Source organism: Oxyura jamaicensis, chromosome 5, assembly GCF_011077185.1.
Source record: "Oxyura jamaicensis isolate SHBP4307 breed ruddy duck chromosome 5, BPBGC_Ojam_1.0, whole genome shotgun sequence".
NCBI lineage: Eukaryota > Metazoa > Chordata > Aves > Anseriformes > Anatidae > Oxyura > Oxyura jamaicensis.
In genome coordinates this window covers 2,128,940-2,144,028 of record NC_048897.1, presented here as the reverse complement: position 1 = coordinate 2,144,028, position 15,089 = coordinate 2,128,940, and the positions used below count along the sequence as shown (strand labels likewise).

The 15,089-nt window shown below is 45.8% G+C and overlaps 1 long non-coding RNA gene across 1 annotated transcript; it reads left to right on the top strand.

Annotated features, from left to right (window-relative positions):
* The first annotated feature begins 43 nt into the window (after window positions 1-43).
* On the top strand, window positions 44-14,556 carry LOC118168645. Its single transcript, XR_004751703.1, has 4 exons — window positions 44-185; window positions 1,599-1,715; window positions 6,069-6,266; window positions 14,018-14,556. It is a non-coding gene; the product is annotated as an uncharacterized LOC118168645 (long non-coding RNA).
* The last annotated feature ends 533 nt before the right edge of the window (window positions 14,557-15,089 follow it).

Below are 15,089 nucleotides of genomic sequence, written 5' to 3'. Positions count from 1 at the left end.
TGTCATGATGCAGGAAAAGTGCTCTTTTTTCCCCCCGGAGGACAGTAAGATACTGGAAGAGGTGCCTGGAAGCAAAGCTGTGCAGCCTCTGTTCATGGAGGTGTACAAGAAAACGTAGAAATCCCTGTCTCTAACCAGGATATTGATCCTGTATTAACCAGAGGGTTGGATACAGGCATCCTGAGGTGCCTTCCCAACAGATTTGCGAGCAGGCTGACTTTACGATCACGCCTGAATATGCTGAAGAGCCAAAAACCTTGCTTAAGCCTCCACGTGTGACTTGGAGGCATTAATGTTAAATCAGCCAAGATAGTGAATACGGTGCACGGGTACATCACCAGAAGCAGGCGGGATGCTTTGCTGTACTGCCACTGCTCTCTGCTGGCACGAATACAGCACAGCAGTTCCAGGACGTAGCTGCTTTATGGCCCATAGCGTGTTTTATGCTTACCATACCTCATGCCTTGCCATCTCAGGTGATACCTGTCCATTCTTTCACCTGCTGTTTGCTTTCTGTAGGATAGTGCCTTGCAGCCTCCAGCGACCTGGAGAAAGCCCCAGGAGCTTGTTCTGGTGAAGCTGAGAGAAAAATAACTGCTCCCCTTTACAAACCATGGCCCAAGGCAGACAAAAAAAGAAATACCACAGAGAAGAAGCCCTGGATGAATTGCAGCTCGTAATGCTGGCAGTGCGCTCTGGCCACCTTGGTGCCAGCATGAGAAAGCGCCCACGAAAAGTCTGCCCGTGCTATTTATGTCTTCCACGCAAAGAAAACTGTTGTCCCTAGAAGACGAGGTTGTGGAGGGAGCGGAAGGATTCAGAGCTGGGCCCAGCCTTGTTCCCTGCTGGCGTGGTCTTGTGGTTTAACCCAGCAGGCAGCTGAACACGACACAGCTGGTGTCTCACTCTCCCTGAGAGTGGGGGAGAGAAATGAAAAAATTGTGAGAATTCATGGTTGAGATAAAAGGACAGTTTAATAGGAAAGAGGAGAAAAAAAAAAAAAGGCAAGTCTTTGGTTTGTGATTGCATCTTCTGTCCTCAGCAGCTTCCCGCCTGCCTTGCTTTCAGCCCAGGTGAGATTCATGCACCTGGGACACCTCTATCCCCCAGCCGCTCCACTTCTGGACTCTCAGGATCCAGACCAGCTTTGCCAATGTAGTTTTTCTGTGTGGAGGCCAGGACCTGCATCCTTGGATGTGGTGGCAGTGCCCACCCAACCCACTGCAGCCAGCAGCATCGCTGACTCCATTCCCCTGCAACCTCCCTGTGGTGAGGGGTCTCCGTCTAGGATGTGGCCCCGCTCCATGGCTTGGTGACACAAGATTTCATGCTTATTTTTACATAGAAAGATGTTATGGTGTGGCAGTGAAGTCATTTGGACATTGGGTATGCTTTTGTACCCCAAATACTGTTTATTTCTCTGTCTTTTGTAAGTACAAGAAATCAAGGTATGATGTTGCTGTCAGCATAGTGCTTGTCTGCAGCTACGAAGCTTTGAAAACAGACTTTCTATTATGGGAACTTCCTAGAAAACTTGGGCTGGAGTCCAGACAGACCCAGCTGCAGTTCACTGTCCTGCTTTCTCTCTTCTTTTGCAGCTTTCTTTTTGCTACTGAATGAAGTCGTTGGCATTTGGCTGTGCAAAGTCAATGCCTCCCCGAGGGAGCTGGCTGCAGGGGCTGCTCAGGAACTGGCTGGGCATCAGCTGGCGTGTGGTGAGCGTTGTAGCTTAACCATGGCAGGCAGCTAAGCACCACAGAGTGGCTCTCTTACTCTCCCCAAGTGTGCACTCTCATCATGTGTAAGGGTTTCTTGGGAGCACAAACATGATCACTCTGCCCTTCCTCCTCCTTTACTCCGTCTGTTACCACTGAGAAGGGCGTCACATGGTGTGGAATATCCCTTTGCTCATCCGTCCTGTTTCTGTTCCCTCCCAGCCTCTTGCGCAATCCCCAGCTTCCTCTCTGGCAGCAGTTCTTTTCTGTGTAAGGACGCTTACCATGGACGCTATCCATCCACTGAAACCTAACTGTAGAGCTACCCTGAAGCCCTAACCTATATATACCAAGCGTGACCCTGTCCACTATCCCTGTTTTTAATTATAACACAAACCTAAAGCCTGATCAATAACCTGAGACTGTTCCAGAAGCCAAACACCAAACATGAGCACTAATCTGGATCTGAAACTAAACCCTGACTGTAAACTTAAAGCACTCCCCTAACGCAAACACTGACCCTAGAGAGTACCAAGGTCCAGCACCCACCCAGCTGAGGGCTCCCATGAAATACTTCTCACAATGGAAAAATTTTGGTAGCCCTCAATATCCTTTGACAGTCCTTCCACAACCCTGATCAGAAAAAGACTGCATTCTCTCTCTCAGACTTCAACATAAACCAACCCTCCCCAGTAGTCCTTACCTGAATCCCTAACCATAACCCTTCCCAACCATACCTAACCGTAACCCTAAACCAAACCTTATCTTGAACAATCCGTAAATCCAGCCCTAACCCATACCTTTAACTGTAAACCTAACGCCAAACCCTAAACCTAGTCCTAAAACTTAACCCTAACACTAACAACCATAAACCCTAAGCTCTAATTTTAGCCTGTTTCCATGAACAGTAATGCTAAACCCTACAACCATAACTTGAACTCTAATTCTAACCAGAGACAGAACCAGAACTTAGAACCCAAACACTAAACTGAAACAGAACCATGAAATATAACCCTAAGGCAATCACAACCTAAACCATAAACCGAAGCCTTAGCTTTACTTAATCTATAACCTTGATCTCGCCCCTAATCTAAATGTATTCTGTAGCAGTAAATTTAGCAGTAACACTAACCCTAACCCAAATCATAAATTCTAAGAATAACCCTTATGCACAAACAGTGCCCCAACTCTAGCAACACCCTAACTTTAACCCTCTCCCCAAATCTAAAGATAAACTTTATTGCTAACTGAAACAAACCTTAACTAATACTAACCTTAAACCTAACCCAAACCCAAAAGGTAACCCTAACTTGAGCCTGAACACGAACCTATTCCTAAATCTTGTGCTATTTCTTTTTGCTGCTGTTGTTGGTTTACCCCCATCTCTGGAAATCCTCCTCCCCAACACTTATATTCTTTTTATTTCAAAACGGAATATTGTGGTTAGTATGATTGTTGTAATCTATCTAAAACTAGAGAAAACAACAACAAACAAAAAAAATGCAACATGATTCTTCTTGACAGAAAGGAGGTGTTGTGAGATGAGCTCTTTGGGAAACTTATGAGACGTTATAAATGTGTTTCCACATGTATATGTGCACATATATGTAGCAAATAAAACCAGCTGAATAATATGAATAACGTATTTCCGAAATACCTGAATGCAGAATAATGCATTCTACGTTAAGCTTCAGTTACTTGTCTACTCCCATTATGATCTTCTGGCTGAATTGCTTGGTATGGTGTTCTCTTGCAATCATGCATTATTTTTCTAGTTTCAAGCACAGCCATCGTTTAGGCTTTGGCCATCTTCTTAGGGGCCAAAAAGGATTTTTACAGGGATTGGGACAGTTGCACAGCTATGGTGCTTTCATTTTTTATTACGTGGGATTTTGTGCGCTGTAATTGAAACTTAGGTCTAAGCTCCTGGTTGTAGCTTTTGATGGTAGATAGGTTATGTCCTTATCAGGGATAAAGATGACATCAGGTTGAACTGGTTTCAGATGCTTCAGGAACAGGTTTAGAGATGAGAACGATCTCAGAGAAATGATCTCTTCCCTATGCTGTCGCCATGTATCAGAGGGCCCTCCATGGTAACCAAGTCTTATCTCAGCAGGGGTCTGACCTCACTAGTACACGTTTTTCACATCCAGCCTGTCATTTTGCGGCTCCAACGCTATTAACCATTTCTTAGGTGACATTTCCCACCCCTGGAGCTCCCCTGCTACAACACATGCCACCAAGGTCCTCCTCTCTGCCTTCTGCGGCTTTGTACAAACCAGCATCTTTCTGGTCATCGTTTCTGATCAGTCCCTGCCTCCTTGGCACCATCCTCCAGATCCACGCGGCAGACAACAGGCGCGAGGTCTACTGCACCTGCACCTGCCCTCTGGCTGCTGTTGGGTTATTCTACAGCCCCCTCTTCTTCCCTCAGTTATTGCCCAACTCTGAGTAGTCTCTGGACACAAAGTAAGCGATCTCTGCATTTTATACCACTGTCTTTCCCGTGCTGAACCCCCTTGGTTTAGGCCCTGAGGATAAAGAGGTAAAGGGAGCCCTAAGGAGAAAAACAGAGATGTTGTTGAGTGTTTTCTCACTTATTTTCTTAATATCAGAAAAGATATAGTGTGTTTCTGGTACAATATATAGTAAAAATACAAGTTATGGGATCTACTTGACTAAACATAGATGACTTGTTAGGAATATCTACATCTAAACTAGCTTCCCAGGTCAATTTTGTAGTCACAAGGAAAAAAAAATAGTCAAATTTAGAGGTGATTCACTATTATATAACATGTATTCACCTTATCATATTATATACACACAGGTCAGATGAATCATCCCAGGAAGATCTCTTTCTCCTCAATGTCCGGAAAGGTACTCTATCTCAAAATGCACCAGAAAGTCATGTTTTTTCAGCTCACATTGTTGGGGGGGGGGTGTTGGCACAGGCAGTGGGAACAACCCCAGCCCCGCAGCTAAAATGCAAAGAGTAGCTCTCTGCTAGTTACCTCGCCAGCTGGGGGATCCCCAGAGCAGCACCTGGGCAGAGGCACACCAGCGGGGACGCAGGCACTGCTAAGCTCAGTTCCTGCCAGCAGCTCGCCGCCTGCTCTTTACACGTGCTTACCAAGGGCTCTGTTTTTACTAGCATACTGTGATCCTCGCTGTGCTGATTTGATCTTCTCTGTACCAAGGCCAGAAGCTCACGTGTCTGACGGGGCACCTCCACATCTACCAGCCACCTGTTAGCTCGACACAGATGTGCTACTTGCCAAACACAGAGAGCACAAACAGCAGCAGGTACAATTTATGTACTTTTATACATTACTCCTTGCCAGACTTTCCTTATTCCCACCTGCAAGGTCACTTGAGTGTATTTACAATCCTCCTGGACTGTCTTCTGTTCTGTTACCATCCTCCTCACCAATCTTTTAACCCATTCCTCCCAATGGTTATGCAGTCAGCAGTGATATGATCTTAGAAAACAAATACTCCAATGTCAAGGTACAGATTTGTAGCATACTGGTGTCTGTTTTCAGGACAAGCCAGTAGTAGTTATATCCTGCTGAATACAATAGTACGTTGTGGGTGAAGTGGGCTCTGCTTTGGCTGCACAGCATTTCATTTAATTTCAGCACTGAGCAGTTTTTTATTGTTTTTCTGCTTGCTGGTATCTACAGAAGCCCTCCTGTTTCCCCTTGTCCATCCCTTGTCACTCCAATCTGCAGCCAGATGATGGATTTCTTAATCCCTTGCAAGCCCAAGAAATAGTCCTGTATTTGCCTTGGCCCTTGGCAGATTGTTCCTGCAGAGTGGTAGTAGAGAGGATATGGCTGATTAAGAATCAGATGCTGACACCAGCAGCCCTTCAGGCTTGGCAGAAGCAGTGGTGGTACCTCTGTGGCAGCACTGATTCATTCAAACCAAGGTAGAGAATGGCCCAAGAAGTGGAGGGGAATGGCAGCTGCCCCCCTGCCAGGTAGGCAAGGTGAAGGTAGAAGTGCAGTAGTCAACACCTTGGAGTCTAAGGGGAGAGAATTAGGGGTGGCATCACTCAAAGAACAGCACTGGGGCTGTTCAGCACCACCATCATCACTGACCAACACAAATGGACAGAAGACTCCTTAGCAAACCTGCTGATAATGGTAATCTGGGAAGGGAGGGAGCAGCTCATAGCCACAAAGGCTGGGTGTAAGTATATGTAGAAGAAGTGTCTACTTCTTAAAGGGTATCTGGTGAAGGGCCTGTTCCAATCCTACAATGAATAAGAAGGGGATAAAGTGATGGGAACCAAGTCTGATCAGTCACACTAATCAACGAGGGCATGTGATGTGGGAATGTTTATTCCAGCTGGGTTATCTGATGGAGGACTTCTGAACTGGGATGACAAGAAGAAAAGATGGGGGAGCCATAAGCAGAATGCTGGGACACAGACCTGACAAAGCAAAAATGGAAACAATGATAAACAAACCTGCTAGTCACGCAAGTTGTTGGGCTATCAAACTACAGGTACCATGTCCAAGAAAATCAACCTGGACTTTGCAACTGGTAAGACTGTGAACTGGGCCAGGGGCTGGACTGGGAGGGGTGCAGGAAACTGCAGAGCTCTACAAATCCATGGGGAGTGTGCAGGTGGAAGGGGGAACAGGAGAAACAAGACAGGGCATAGGTAAAAAAGGGTATAAAAGTGCTAGTCACATGTCAAATGAGGCTGGCCAGTGCTCTTGCCCTTGCTGAACCCTGTGCTTGATTATCATAGATGGTTCTATCTTTTTATATTACATTTTTCTGATTGTTCTTTCTTAACTGTGTTTTCACATTCTCTCCTCTGTGTATGCAGGCTAAAGGACTACATGCCAGCTTCTGTGAGTGAACTGGGTGCCAGCTACTGCAGTAAGACGAGGGGTGTAAGAGCCCCCAGCCCGTGGTGCCAGCTACTGGAGCGAGTGGGGTCCCAGCATCAGCTAGTGGAGCAAGTGGGGGTCTTCTGCTCCCAGACACAGGGTGGGAGCTGTGTATATCCAAACCAGCTCCTGGGAGGGACTGGTGTGAGTGAGGCAAGTGTGGAGTAACTCTCTGTGTGTGTCTGTATGTCTTTGGGGAATATGCTGAACTTTTTTACTGGTTGAACCTGCAAAGGGGAAAGCAACAGCCACGTACCCCAGCCTGCAGAGAGACCCCAGGTGCCCAGGCACTGGGATGGGCCCCAGCAGCCTGACAGGTCTGGCCATGATCTTTACCTTATCTTTCTTAAGATCTTTACTTAGGTAAAGTACCTTTCTTAGGCTTGCAACTTCAGAGGAATAGAATATTCTGTCTGTTATGTTTCCATGAAGAAGATAAGTCAAGTGCACTCCTCTTTACCTTCCTCCTAGAGATTGTAAATGACTCTGTGTGACCCTCCTCCCTTCATCCTTTCCCCACTTTTCAGCTTTCCTCTGTGTCAGGAGTCCAAGGTCTAACTACAACACAGCCAAGCTGTGTATGCCTAGCTTGGCAGCAGCGCCCATCTGTTCCAGGGAGGAGGCCAGCAGAGACTCCTCTGTGTCCCACCAGAGTAGTGCCTATGCAAACACTCCATCTGGACCTTATTAAATCCTGCTTGTCTCTTGCACACGTACACTAGTGAAAAGCATATGCAGTAGCTGCGATGTGTGGGCCACAACCCCCTTGCTCAGCACAGGGTGGTCCTGGGTGAGGCTCTGAGGCTGCTGCTGAGGCCCTCACCTCAAGAACTTGGAGAACTCAGCCCAGGAGCTAGCCGTGCCTGTGGTCCCCTCAGCCCTCTGTCTCCGACTTGAGGAACAGCTTTGTGCACCAGCACAGCACAAAAATGCATATTTCCTCCTTCCCCAGCCTGGCTCTCACCCATGTTTTCTTCTTTCCCTGTGGTGCTGAGGTGAAGACAGGAGCGTTTACACAGCCTGGTTCTGACTGCAAAGTGGTTGCATGGTGACTTGAATGGCCTGAAGTTGCTCCAGGGGAAGTTCAGGTTGGAAATGAGACGTTTATTCTCAGAAAGAGCAGTCAGGCGTTGGGACGGGTTGCCCAGGGAGGTGGTGGAGTCACCGTCCCTGGGGGTGTTCAAGGAAAGGCTGGACGTGGTGCTTGGGGACAAGGTTTAGTGGGCGATATAGGTGATATCGGTGGTATGGGGATTGTTGGACCAGATGATCTTAGAGGGCTTTCCAATCTTAATGATTTTATGATTCTGCGACCCTGCTGGCAGGTGGAAAGTGCTTGCTTGCGAGCACTTGGCAATGTGAGGCCATGCTGAGCTGGGAAAGCCGTAGGTCGCAGAGAGGCTGGATAGGCTTGGGAGCGGGGAAATGCCCTGACGGTACAGGTAGCCGTAGGCAGGTAGGTGAATTGGAAGTGTCACTGAGATTGGTTCTGCTAGGGGAAAGACTCAGATAAGTTATGACACAGCAGCACAGCCTGAGGAAGCAGAGCTAATGTATATGAAGTCCAACAAAGTGGAAAGCACTTATAGGAAAATTCTTGCTTTACGATGACAGGATTAGGCAGGTGTGTTAGCAATGCAAACAGTAATGCTACTGGAGGGCACCGCTGGCAGCCAGCAGCTTTTTGCTGTCTTTCTTCCCTCCCTCTCCCAAATTCTCTTAAATCTCTGTGTTTTGAGGACGAGGGGTGGAAATGAGAGGATGAGGGGCACTGGGAGTCCTGACAAATCTCTCAGTGTGCTAGCTGTTGATTGTAATCCTGGTGGTGTGAGCAAGATGGGAATGATAGGAAGTTTCTGAAATCATCCTAGGAACAGCTGTACTATAAAGGATCCTTTGCAAGACAACTAAACTCTGAAATTAAAGATAAGTGCACTGTAAGCTTTCATATGTCCTCTGACCTGTGGTATAAAATAAGGAAACCCCACTAGTTTTCAAAGGTAAAAGGAGATGCTTTTTAAAATTTGCTCTTAGTAAATGAATAGTGACTTTCTTAGTTTGGTTATTGCAGACGTCAGGCAAAACATTTTGCCTAAAAATGAAATGTTAATTCTTTCTCAAGTAGGAAAATGAATAAAGGTCACATGCTGGTGAAGAAGAGCCTCTGTCCGCTTCCCACTTCCTAGCCCTTAGGGTCTGTTTGCTTTCATAGGGGCTTTTGCTCAATCCTAATATTCCCACCTAAAAGGAAAAGAGAAACTGACTGAGATAAAAAGAGATCTGTCTGCTATGAAAAGTCCTGTGTTGGAGGTGATATGGGGGGAGCAGTAGAACAATTCCTACCAGTTCTTTCCGAAAGAAGGCACTTCTCATGGACTTGGTGCAAAAAGGGAAGTTTTCCAGTTGATCTAAAGTAAAAGCTGTGTCTCTTTTTCTTCCAATTCCTCAGCCTTTCTGCGCAGTGTTTCTTAAGCTGGATGTGGCTGTAGAAACAGATCAGTCCACAGTCCCCTTTCTTCTTCCTTTTCACTCCCCTGAATTTACAGCTTTGGTCCTGTTTTTTCAGGTTTGTTTTTGTAGGTCTCTGTGTGGTGTGTTACCGTGATGTGACTGAAGGGCAGTTTAGGTTGAAGTAGATTAGGAACTATTCCTTTCTCCTCTATTAATATGAAAAGATGAAGAAAGCAGAGAGGATCTGCACTGTAAAAAAATTATTTATTTATTTATTTATTTATTAACAAGTGAACTTCTGGGCAAATAAAGAAGGCTGAGAAATGATGGAGATATTTTGCCCAGACTCGTGCTCTGCCTTAATGCCACTCTATGGCTCAACAGCAGGATCAGCAAATGTTACTTGTCTGCTTTTTAGACCAGCCACAATTGCTAGCAAAGTATATACAGATGGTTCTGGCTCATTAGGTTTCTTAAATACAAAATTGTTTTTAATAGGGCAACGAGACAGCCGGTTCCTTGTCTGTGGGCCTGAACTGACTGATCAGTGAGGCATGTGATACTGGAGTGGGAGTTAAATTAGAACAAGGTTTGATGGCAAATCTGTGTGACCCTTCCTTTTGAAAATGGGGTGCTCGGGATAATGATTGAGCAAAGGGCTGGTGTGCTGGGCAAAGACCTGGAGTCAGTACAGCAGTCTTCCCAAGGGAGCCTCTGCTATAGCAACGGTATTAGGGGCAGGGAAAGCAGTAGGAATTGCCTACGTCAGATAGTATTCACTCCTAGTTAAGCTTCACTCTGGCCAAGGATGCAGGCGCTTATGAATTCCAGTAAAAGACTGGTAGCTTTTTTGTGTGGTCATGCTGAGCTAGTTCCTACAGCTGAGTTTACTGCCAGAGTTTCCTGGATTAAGTAACAATGCTGCAATTCTGGCTTATTTTTCTTCTCGATCGGAGAACTGCACGATGACCTAAGTAACATCCGCATGGCTTAGCATCGGAGCCGCTCCCGCCACCACCCTGGTTTTTTAGCTGATGTCAGCCTGTTGCTCAATCTGCACCTCCTGACTGGAGAAATGCTTTGTAAGAGAACTCATTGCAGTCACTTCTGTTTTGTGCCTGATTTAACATCTTCACAGCTTAATCTCCTGGAATCTTGGCTAAATCTTAGGTGTTCAATGGGCGAGGAGGAGCTGCCCAGGAAAACCCCTCAGACCCACAGAAGGATATGTACTCTGTCCTTATCCAAGGGAAATGGCATTGGGAAGGGGTGTTTTGTGGCATGAATGGGGAAGCCAGCTCTGGTCACGGTGGAAGAATCACAGAATCACAGAATTTTCTAGGTTGGAAGAGACCTCAAGATCATCAAGTCCAACCTCTGACATAACACTAACAGTTCCCACTAAACCATATCCCTAAGCTCTACATCTAAACGTCTTTTAAAGACCTCCAGGGATGGTGACTCCACCACTTCCCTGGGCAGCCCGTTCCAGTGTCTAACAACCCTTTCGGTAAAGAAGTTCTTCCTAACATCCAACCTAAACGTGCACAGCACGTGAATGTCTGCAATGGTCACCTCTAAAAAGGGTCCCTGTAGGGCAAAAAGGAGCTGCCACATGAGCATATCTTCAGTCCCCTTGTTTTGTTCCTGAAGTGTTCAGCCTTTGCCACTCCAGCATGAGTCCCTGACGAATGCCTGTCTGTGAGCTGTCTCCTCACTGTCTTATTTCCATTCCCTACCACACTGAAGATCCTAACCCCGCTGCCACAAAGTGCTCAGTGCCCTCCTGCCATCGGAGACCATCGGAGAGTATCATACCTGCACAGACCGACTCATAGAGCAATGTTGGGATTGCCTCCCACTTTGTTGTTGCTTCCCCCTCCCCTTTTTTTGCCTGCACACACAGGGACAGAGTGAAACTTTGTTCGTTTGCAGAGGTGTTATGGTGGGATCACGATGTGATCTAAGCTTTTAGGGGGGAATCACTCTCCACTGTCCTGGGGGGTTTATTCTAGCTCTCGGGATATGGCAGTGGCATTTGAAGCAATTCACTTTCATATCCCCTGGGCTTCTGGTTTCCCATTGCTGTTGAGCTTGGCCAGCAGCCCTTATCCCCCTTGGCATGGAGGCATAAAGTGAATGCTTGAGCTGCTGTCACGTCATGCTTCTCCTGACTGTGGAGCTTTCCAACTCCATCCATCAGGCAATCCAACCCTTGTAAACTGTCCAAAAAAGGTTCACTTTTCCTATTCTGTTTTCTACTAGGTTCATGAGCTGAACTGGCTCATAGAGGCCCTGATGAATTTTGAAGCTAGTGTGGGGTAAGCAGAGTGGCAGGGGACAGAGAAGAGAGGAAAATAAGGGGACAGGGCAGGTGTATGACGTATGTGTGAGAAATGCGGTCTCTCCTTATTGACAGCCTTACCTTGTGTGAGTGCCTTTACGCTCAGCCTACTGCTGCCCTGTGGGTTATGACCCTTCAGGATGCCTTTCGGAAGCAAACAAGTCCATCAAACAAAAGGCAAGGAGTCCAGCTTGTGCTAAATAAGTGAGGAATGGAAGTCTGTTTTCTTGTCTGACTGGGAAGTTCCTGATTTGACTGGTTTCGGTCTTGGTCATCACAGCTAATTTAGACAATGGGGCAGTGCGGCTATGCATGACCGAGCAGACCTACTCATAACAGAGTGACTGAGGGACACATTTGTTAGGTCAGGGAGCATTCCACCAACCTCCTTAAACCTGAAATGAAGCTGTCTACTGTCCTGGAGAAGTCTGAGAGCCTTGCAGACTGACTTATTTTTTGCTACCTCTTGAGACTGATAGTAAAGATTTTGGCTGGGGTCTCTTTCCAGCCTGCTGACCAAAACAGCAGGACAACGTAAGCCAAGGTTTGAGAGTCTAGTGGTCTGCCTGGGTTTAATGATTCTTCCTAGTCTGTTTTTTTTTTTTTTCAGAGAAACTCTCAGCACAGCTAGGTCTATGGCCTGGAAGAGACAGATGTGATTGCTGAGGAGTTTATATCCTGATGGTGAGAGGCTGGGCATGGCTTAGGAGTAAATTATATCCAGTGGGAAAAGTGTGCAAGTGGGTGTGCAGGTGGAGCCTGTGGAATTGTGGCTGCATCTCAGTTGCATAAGTGGCATTGATGTTTTCAGTGTCCCCTTACAGCGGCAAGGCAGGATCCATTTTTGCCCACAGGCTCAGAAAATTGCCTCTCCTTGCCATGTGTCCTTGCCAAACTTTGCCTCACTTCAATAACAAAAAATCCTCCAGTTCTTCTACGCCATTAAGACCTAATCTCTTCAATTCCTAAGAAAAATCCGTGAGTCCTGGAGAGACCTGCTCAGGAACAGCAGTCCAGAAGTATCCTCCTCTATCAGCGTGCCCTGCCCAAGAGATGTTGATGTGGGCTGGTGCTTGTTTTTGTGGTAGAGCTGATGTTTTATCGGGCCAGTGCATGTTCTTTAAGCTGGTGTTTAATGGCCAGTTCCCTGTAAAAGCTTGTTTCTTCTCGTCATGCTCGAATGCATTAGCCTGCCTGCCCCGTATTGGGTGGCTACGTATAAAAGCAAAGAACACTTTGGGCTAATGCTATATCATGTCTGTTCAAACTTGATGCTACACAGACTGCCAAAATGGCATCTCGGGGATGAACAGTAATTACCAATACGAGCGTGCATAGGCAGGTGGATAGCCTGGCTTTGGGGGCATAGCTGTGGGATAGGGAAGCTTTTGGAGAGCTACCTGGCTCCACCTCAGATCTGCTGCACTGATGTCTTGCTTCCCCCACTGGTCTCTGTGTCCTGCTGACCACGTGCAGTGACACAGCTGATTTCTGTATGAAAACCCTATAATGCACTGTGTGCTGGGAGCATGTGGGGCCAGGCACGGTGCTGCAAGCGTGCCAGTTCCAGCTGTGTGCCCGAAATATGCTCTTGGGCATCCTCACAAAAACAACTGATAGCCTCGGCTGGCAGGTATATGCTTGAAGTTTCTCTCTGTGATGGATTCCCAAATGAAATCTGATCTTTGATAAAGGACACAGCCTGTGCATCCTACCCAGAAGGAAAGCTGCCCGATCATTCATGAAGACTTCAATACTTCAAAGCATTTTGCAGGGGAATTCCTGATAGGAAGTCGATGATTTTTGGTCTGTTGAGAAATTTTCTTATGTTTGTTGACTTTAGCAGGGTGGTTTTATTTACAAGTCATTTTTTTTCCCCAACATTTTACTCAAATGCTAAAAGTTATTAAGCAGAATGGTTTTTAAAGACTTTGTAAATCTGAAAAGGGAGAAAAGTTGATCACACAAGAAGACAATGCCAGTATAGCAAATGTTGTGGCCTGTGTTGAACAGTGGAAGGCTGTTGATGTTAAACTAATCCTGGATTTTGCAACCAGGCAAAACTGTCCATGGCCACCTAGTGCTCAGGCTGTTATTGGAATAAAATGTAGAGCTTTTGACTCACAGGTGGTGAAATCAGTCTTCAGATTAGGTTAAGTGGGACTGGTACATGTCAGTAAATGCACCAAATACTGCTTCTGGCCGTGCTGAACAGACAGAGCTATCGTGTTATTAACATTGTTCTTCCTCATTCCCATGCCTCTAAGCACTCCTTTTTTTTTTTTAGCTTCTTTTTTAAACAAACACATGCCAAAGAAGAAAAGATTAATTAAAAGGATATTCTGAACAAATCAGAGAACTTGTAATCTCCTGGGGCATTTAGTTTAAACTCTCTGTGTACAGAAATGCTTCAGAGAGAAAAAAGCTGTAAAATGTTTGTCTGTCCAAAATGTATTTTATGTTGTTTGCCTACAAAATCCTATAGTACATGCTGTTACAGATTATTTTGTCTTCGTGACATTTTTTTCTAGAGCAGAACAGTTTGCAAATTTGCAAATTTGCTAGGGTATTTTCCAATACTCTTTGTTTTTCTGCCGTAGGACCGTGTTTCCAGGAACTAGCAGTTCTGTGTAACCAGCTGTTTGCATACTGAATTGGAAATACTCAGTGAATCCCGTCGCCTAAAACCTGGGTTTCCCCAGAAAACTGGGCACCTGAAAGAAATGACTGAAGAATTTAAGCAGTGTTTTACCCAAGGAGCTACAGGAGGATTTTGCAATCAACTGGAACTCCATTTATAGGATATCTTACAGCACAAGTGGAGCCCAGATGTTTTCAGTAAACGGCTTTCAAAACAGTTGAGATCAGTGTCAAATTTCCAGACGTGATCGAGCTTGGAGTCAAGTTTGGGGTTGCTTTTGTGTTTACCTAAAGTCTGTGTGCTGAATTACACTGAAGTTTGGGGGTGGAATGCAGTTCTCCATAACAAATATTTGACTGGACACACGGTTTATCTTATTTGCAGAACTTTGAGCTTTGAAAAAAGGTTACTGTATTTTCGTTAGTGTAATATTTGAGGTATAGTCAGCTCTCTTGTTTGCTGGGTTCAGAACCACTGTTGCATTTTAACTTAGATGTGCTATTATTCTAGCTATTAAACGAGCATGGCAAGAAAGCATTTTAAAGTGAGATGGGAACCGTTTCTACAGATGATAAATGACACATGCATTCCTGAACAATCCAGATTGCCCAACTGCACTGAACTCTGCTCACGTGAAGGGAGCACTCTTGTTGGAGGTCTAGCTGGATGCCTAGGTCATATGCTAAGACTTTGCTGAGGCAGTCTATCAGCAAAAAATCTGACTTCCATTTTTTACAAGCTTAGAATTTACTTTTGCAAGTACTGTCCAGTCATTTTTCAGCCCACAGTAAGATCACTGCTGTAATTTGGAAGGTCGTACAGAAGAATAGCACAGGTTGAGTCAGTATGAGTGATTGTAAAGTGTGTGTAAGGGACATGGAAACTTTCCCATTTTTAAGAGTGTATCCAAGCCTTACCCTATGCAAAGTCCTTGCCAACTTCAAATGCTACGTGTGGCCCTGTCTGTGCAAACTCACTGTAACTGTGTGTCATGCCCTCTTCAGAACCTGCTCAGGGCTTCCAATCTAACA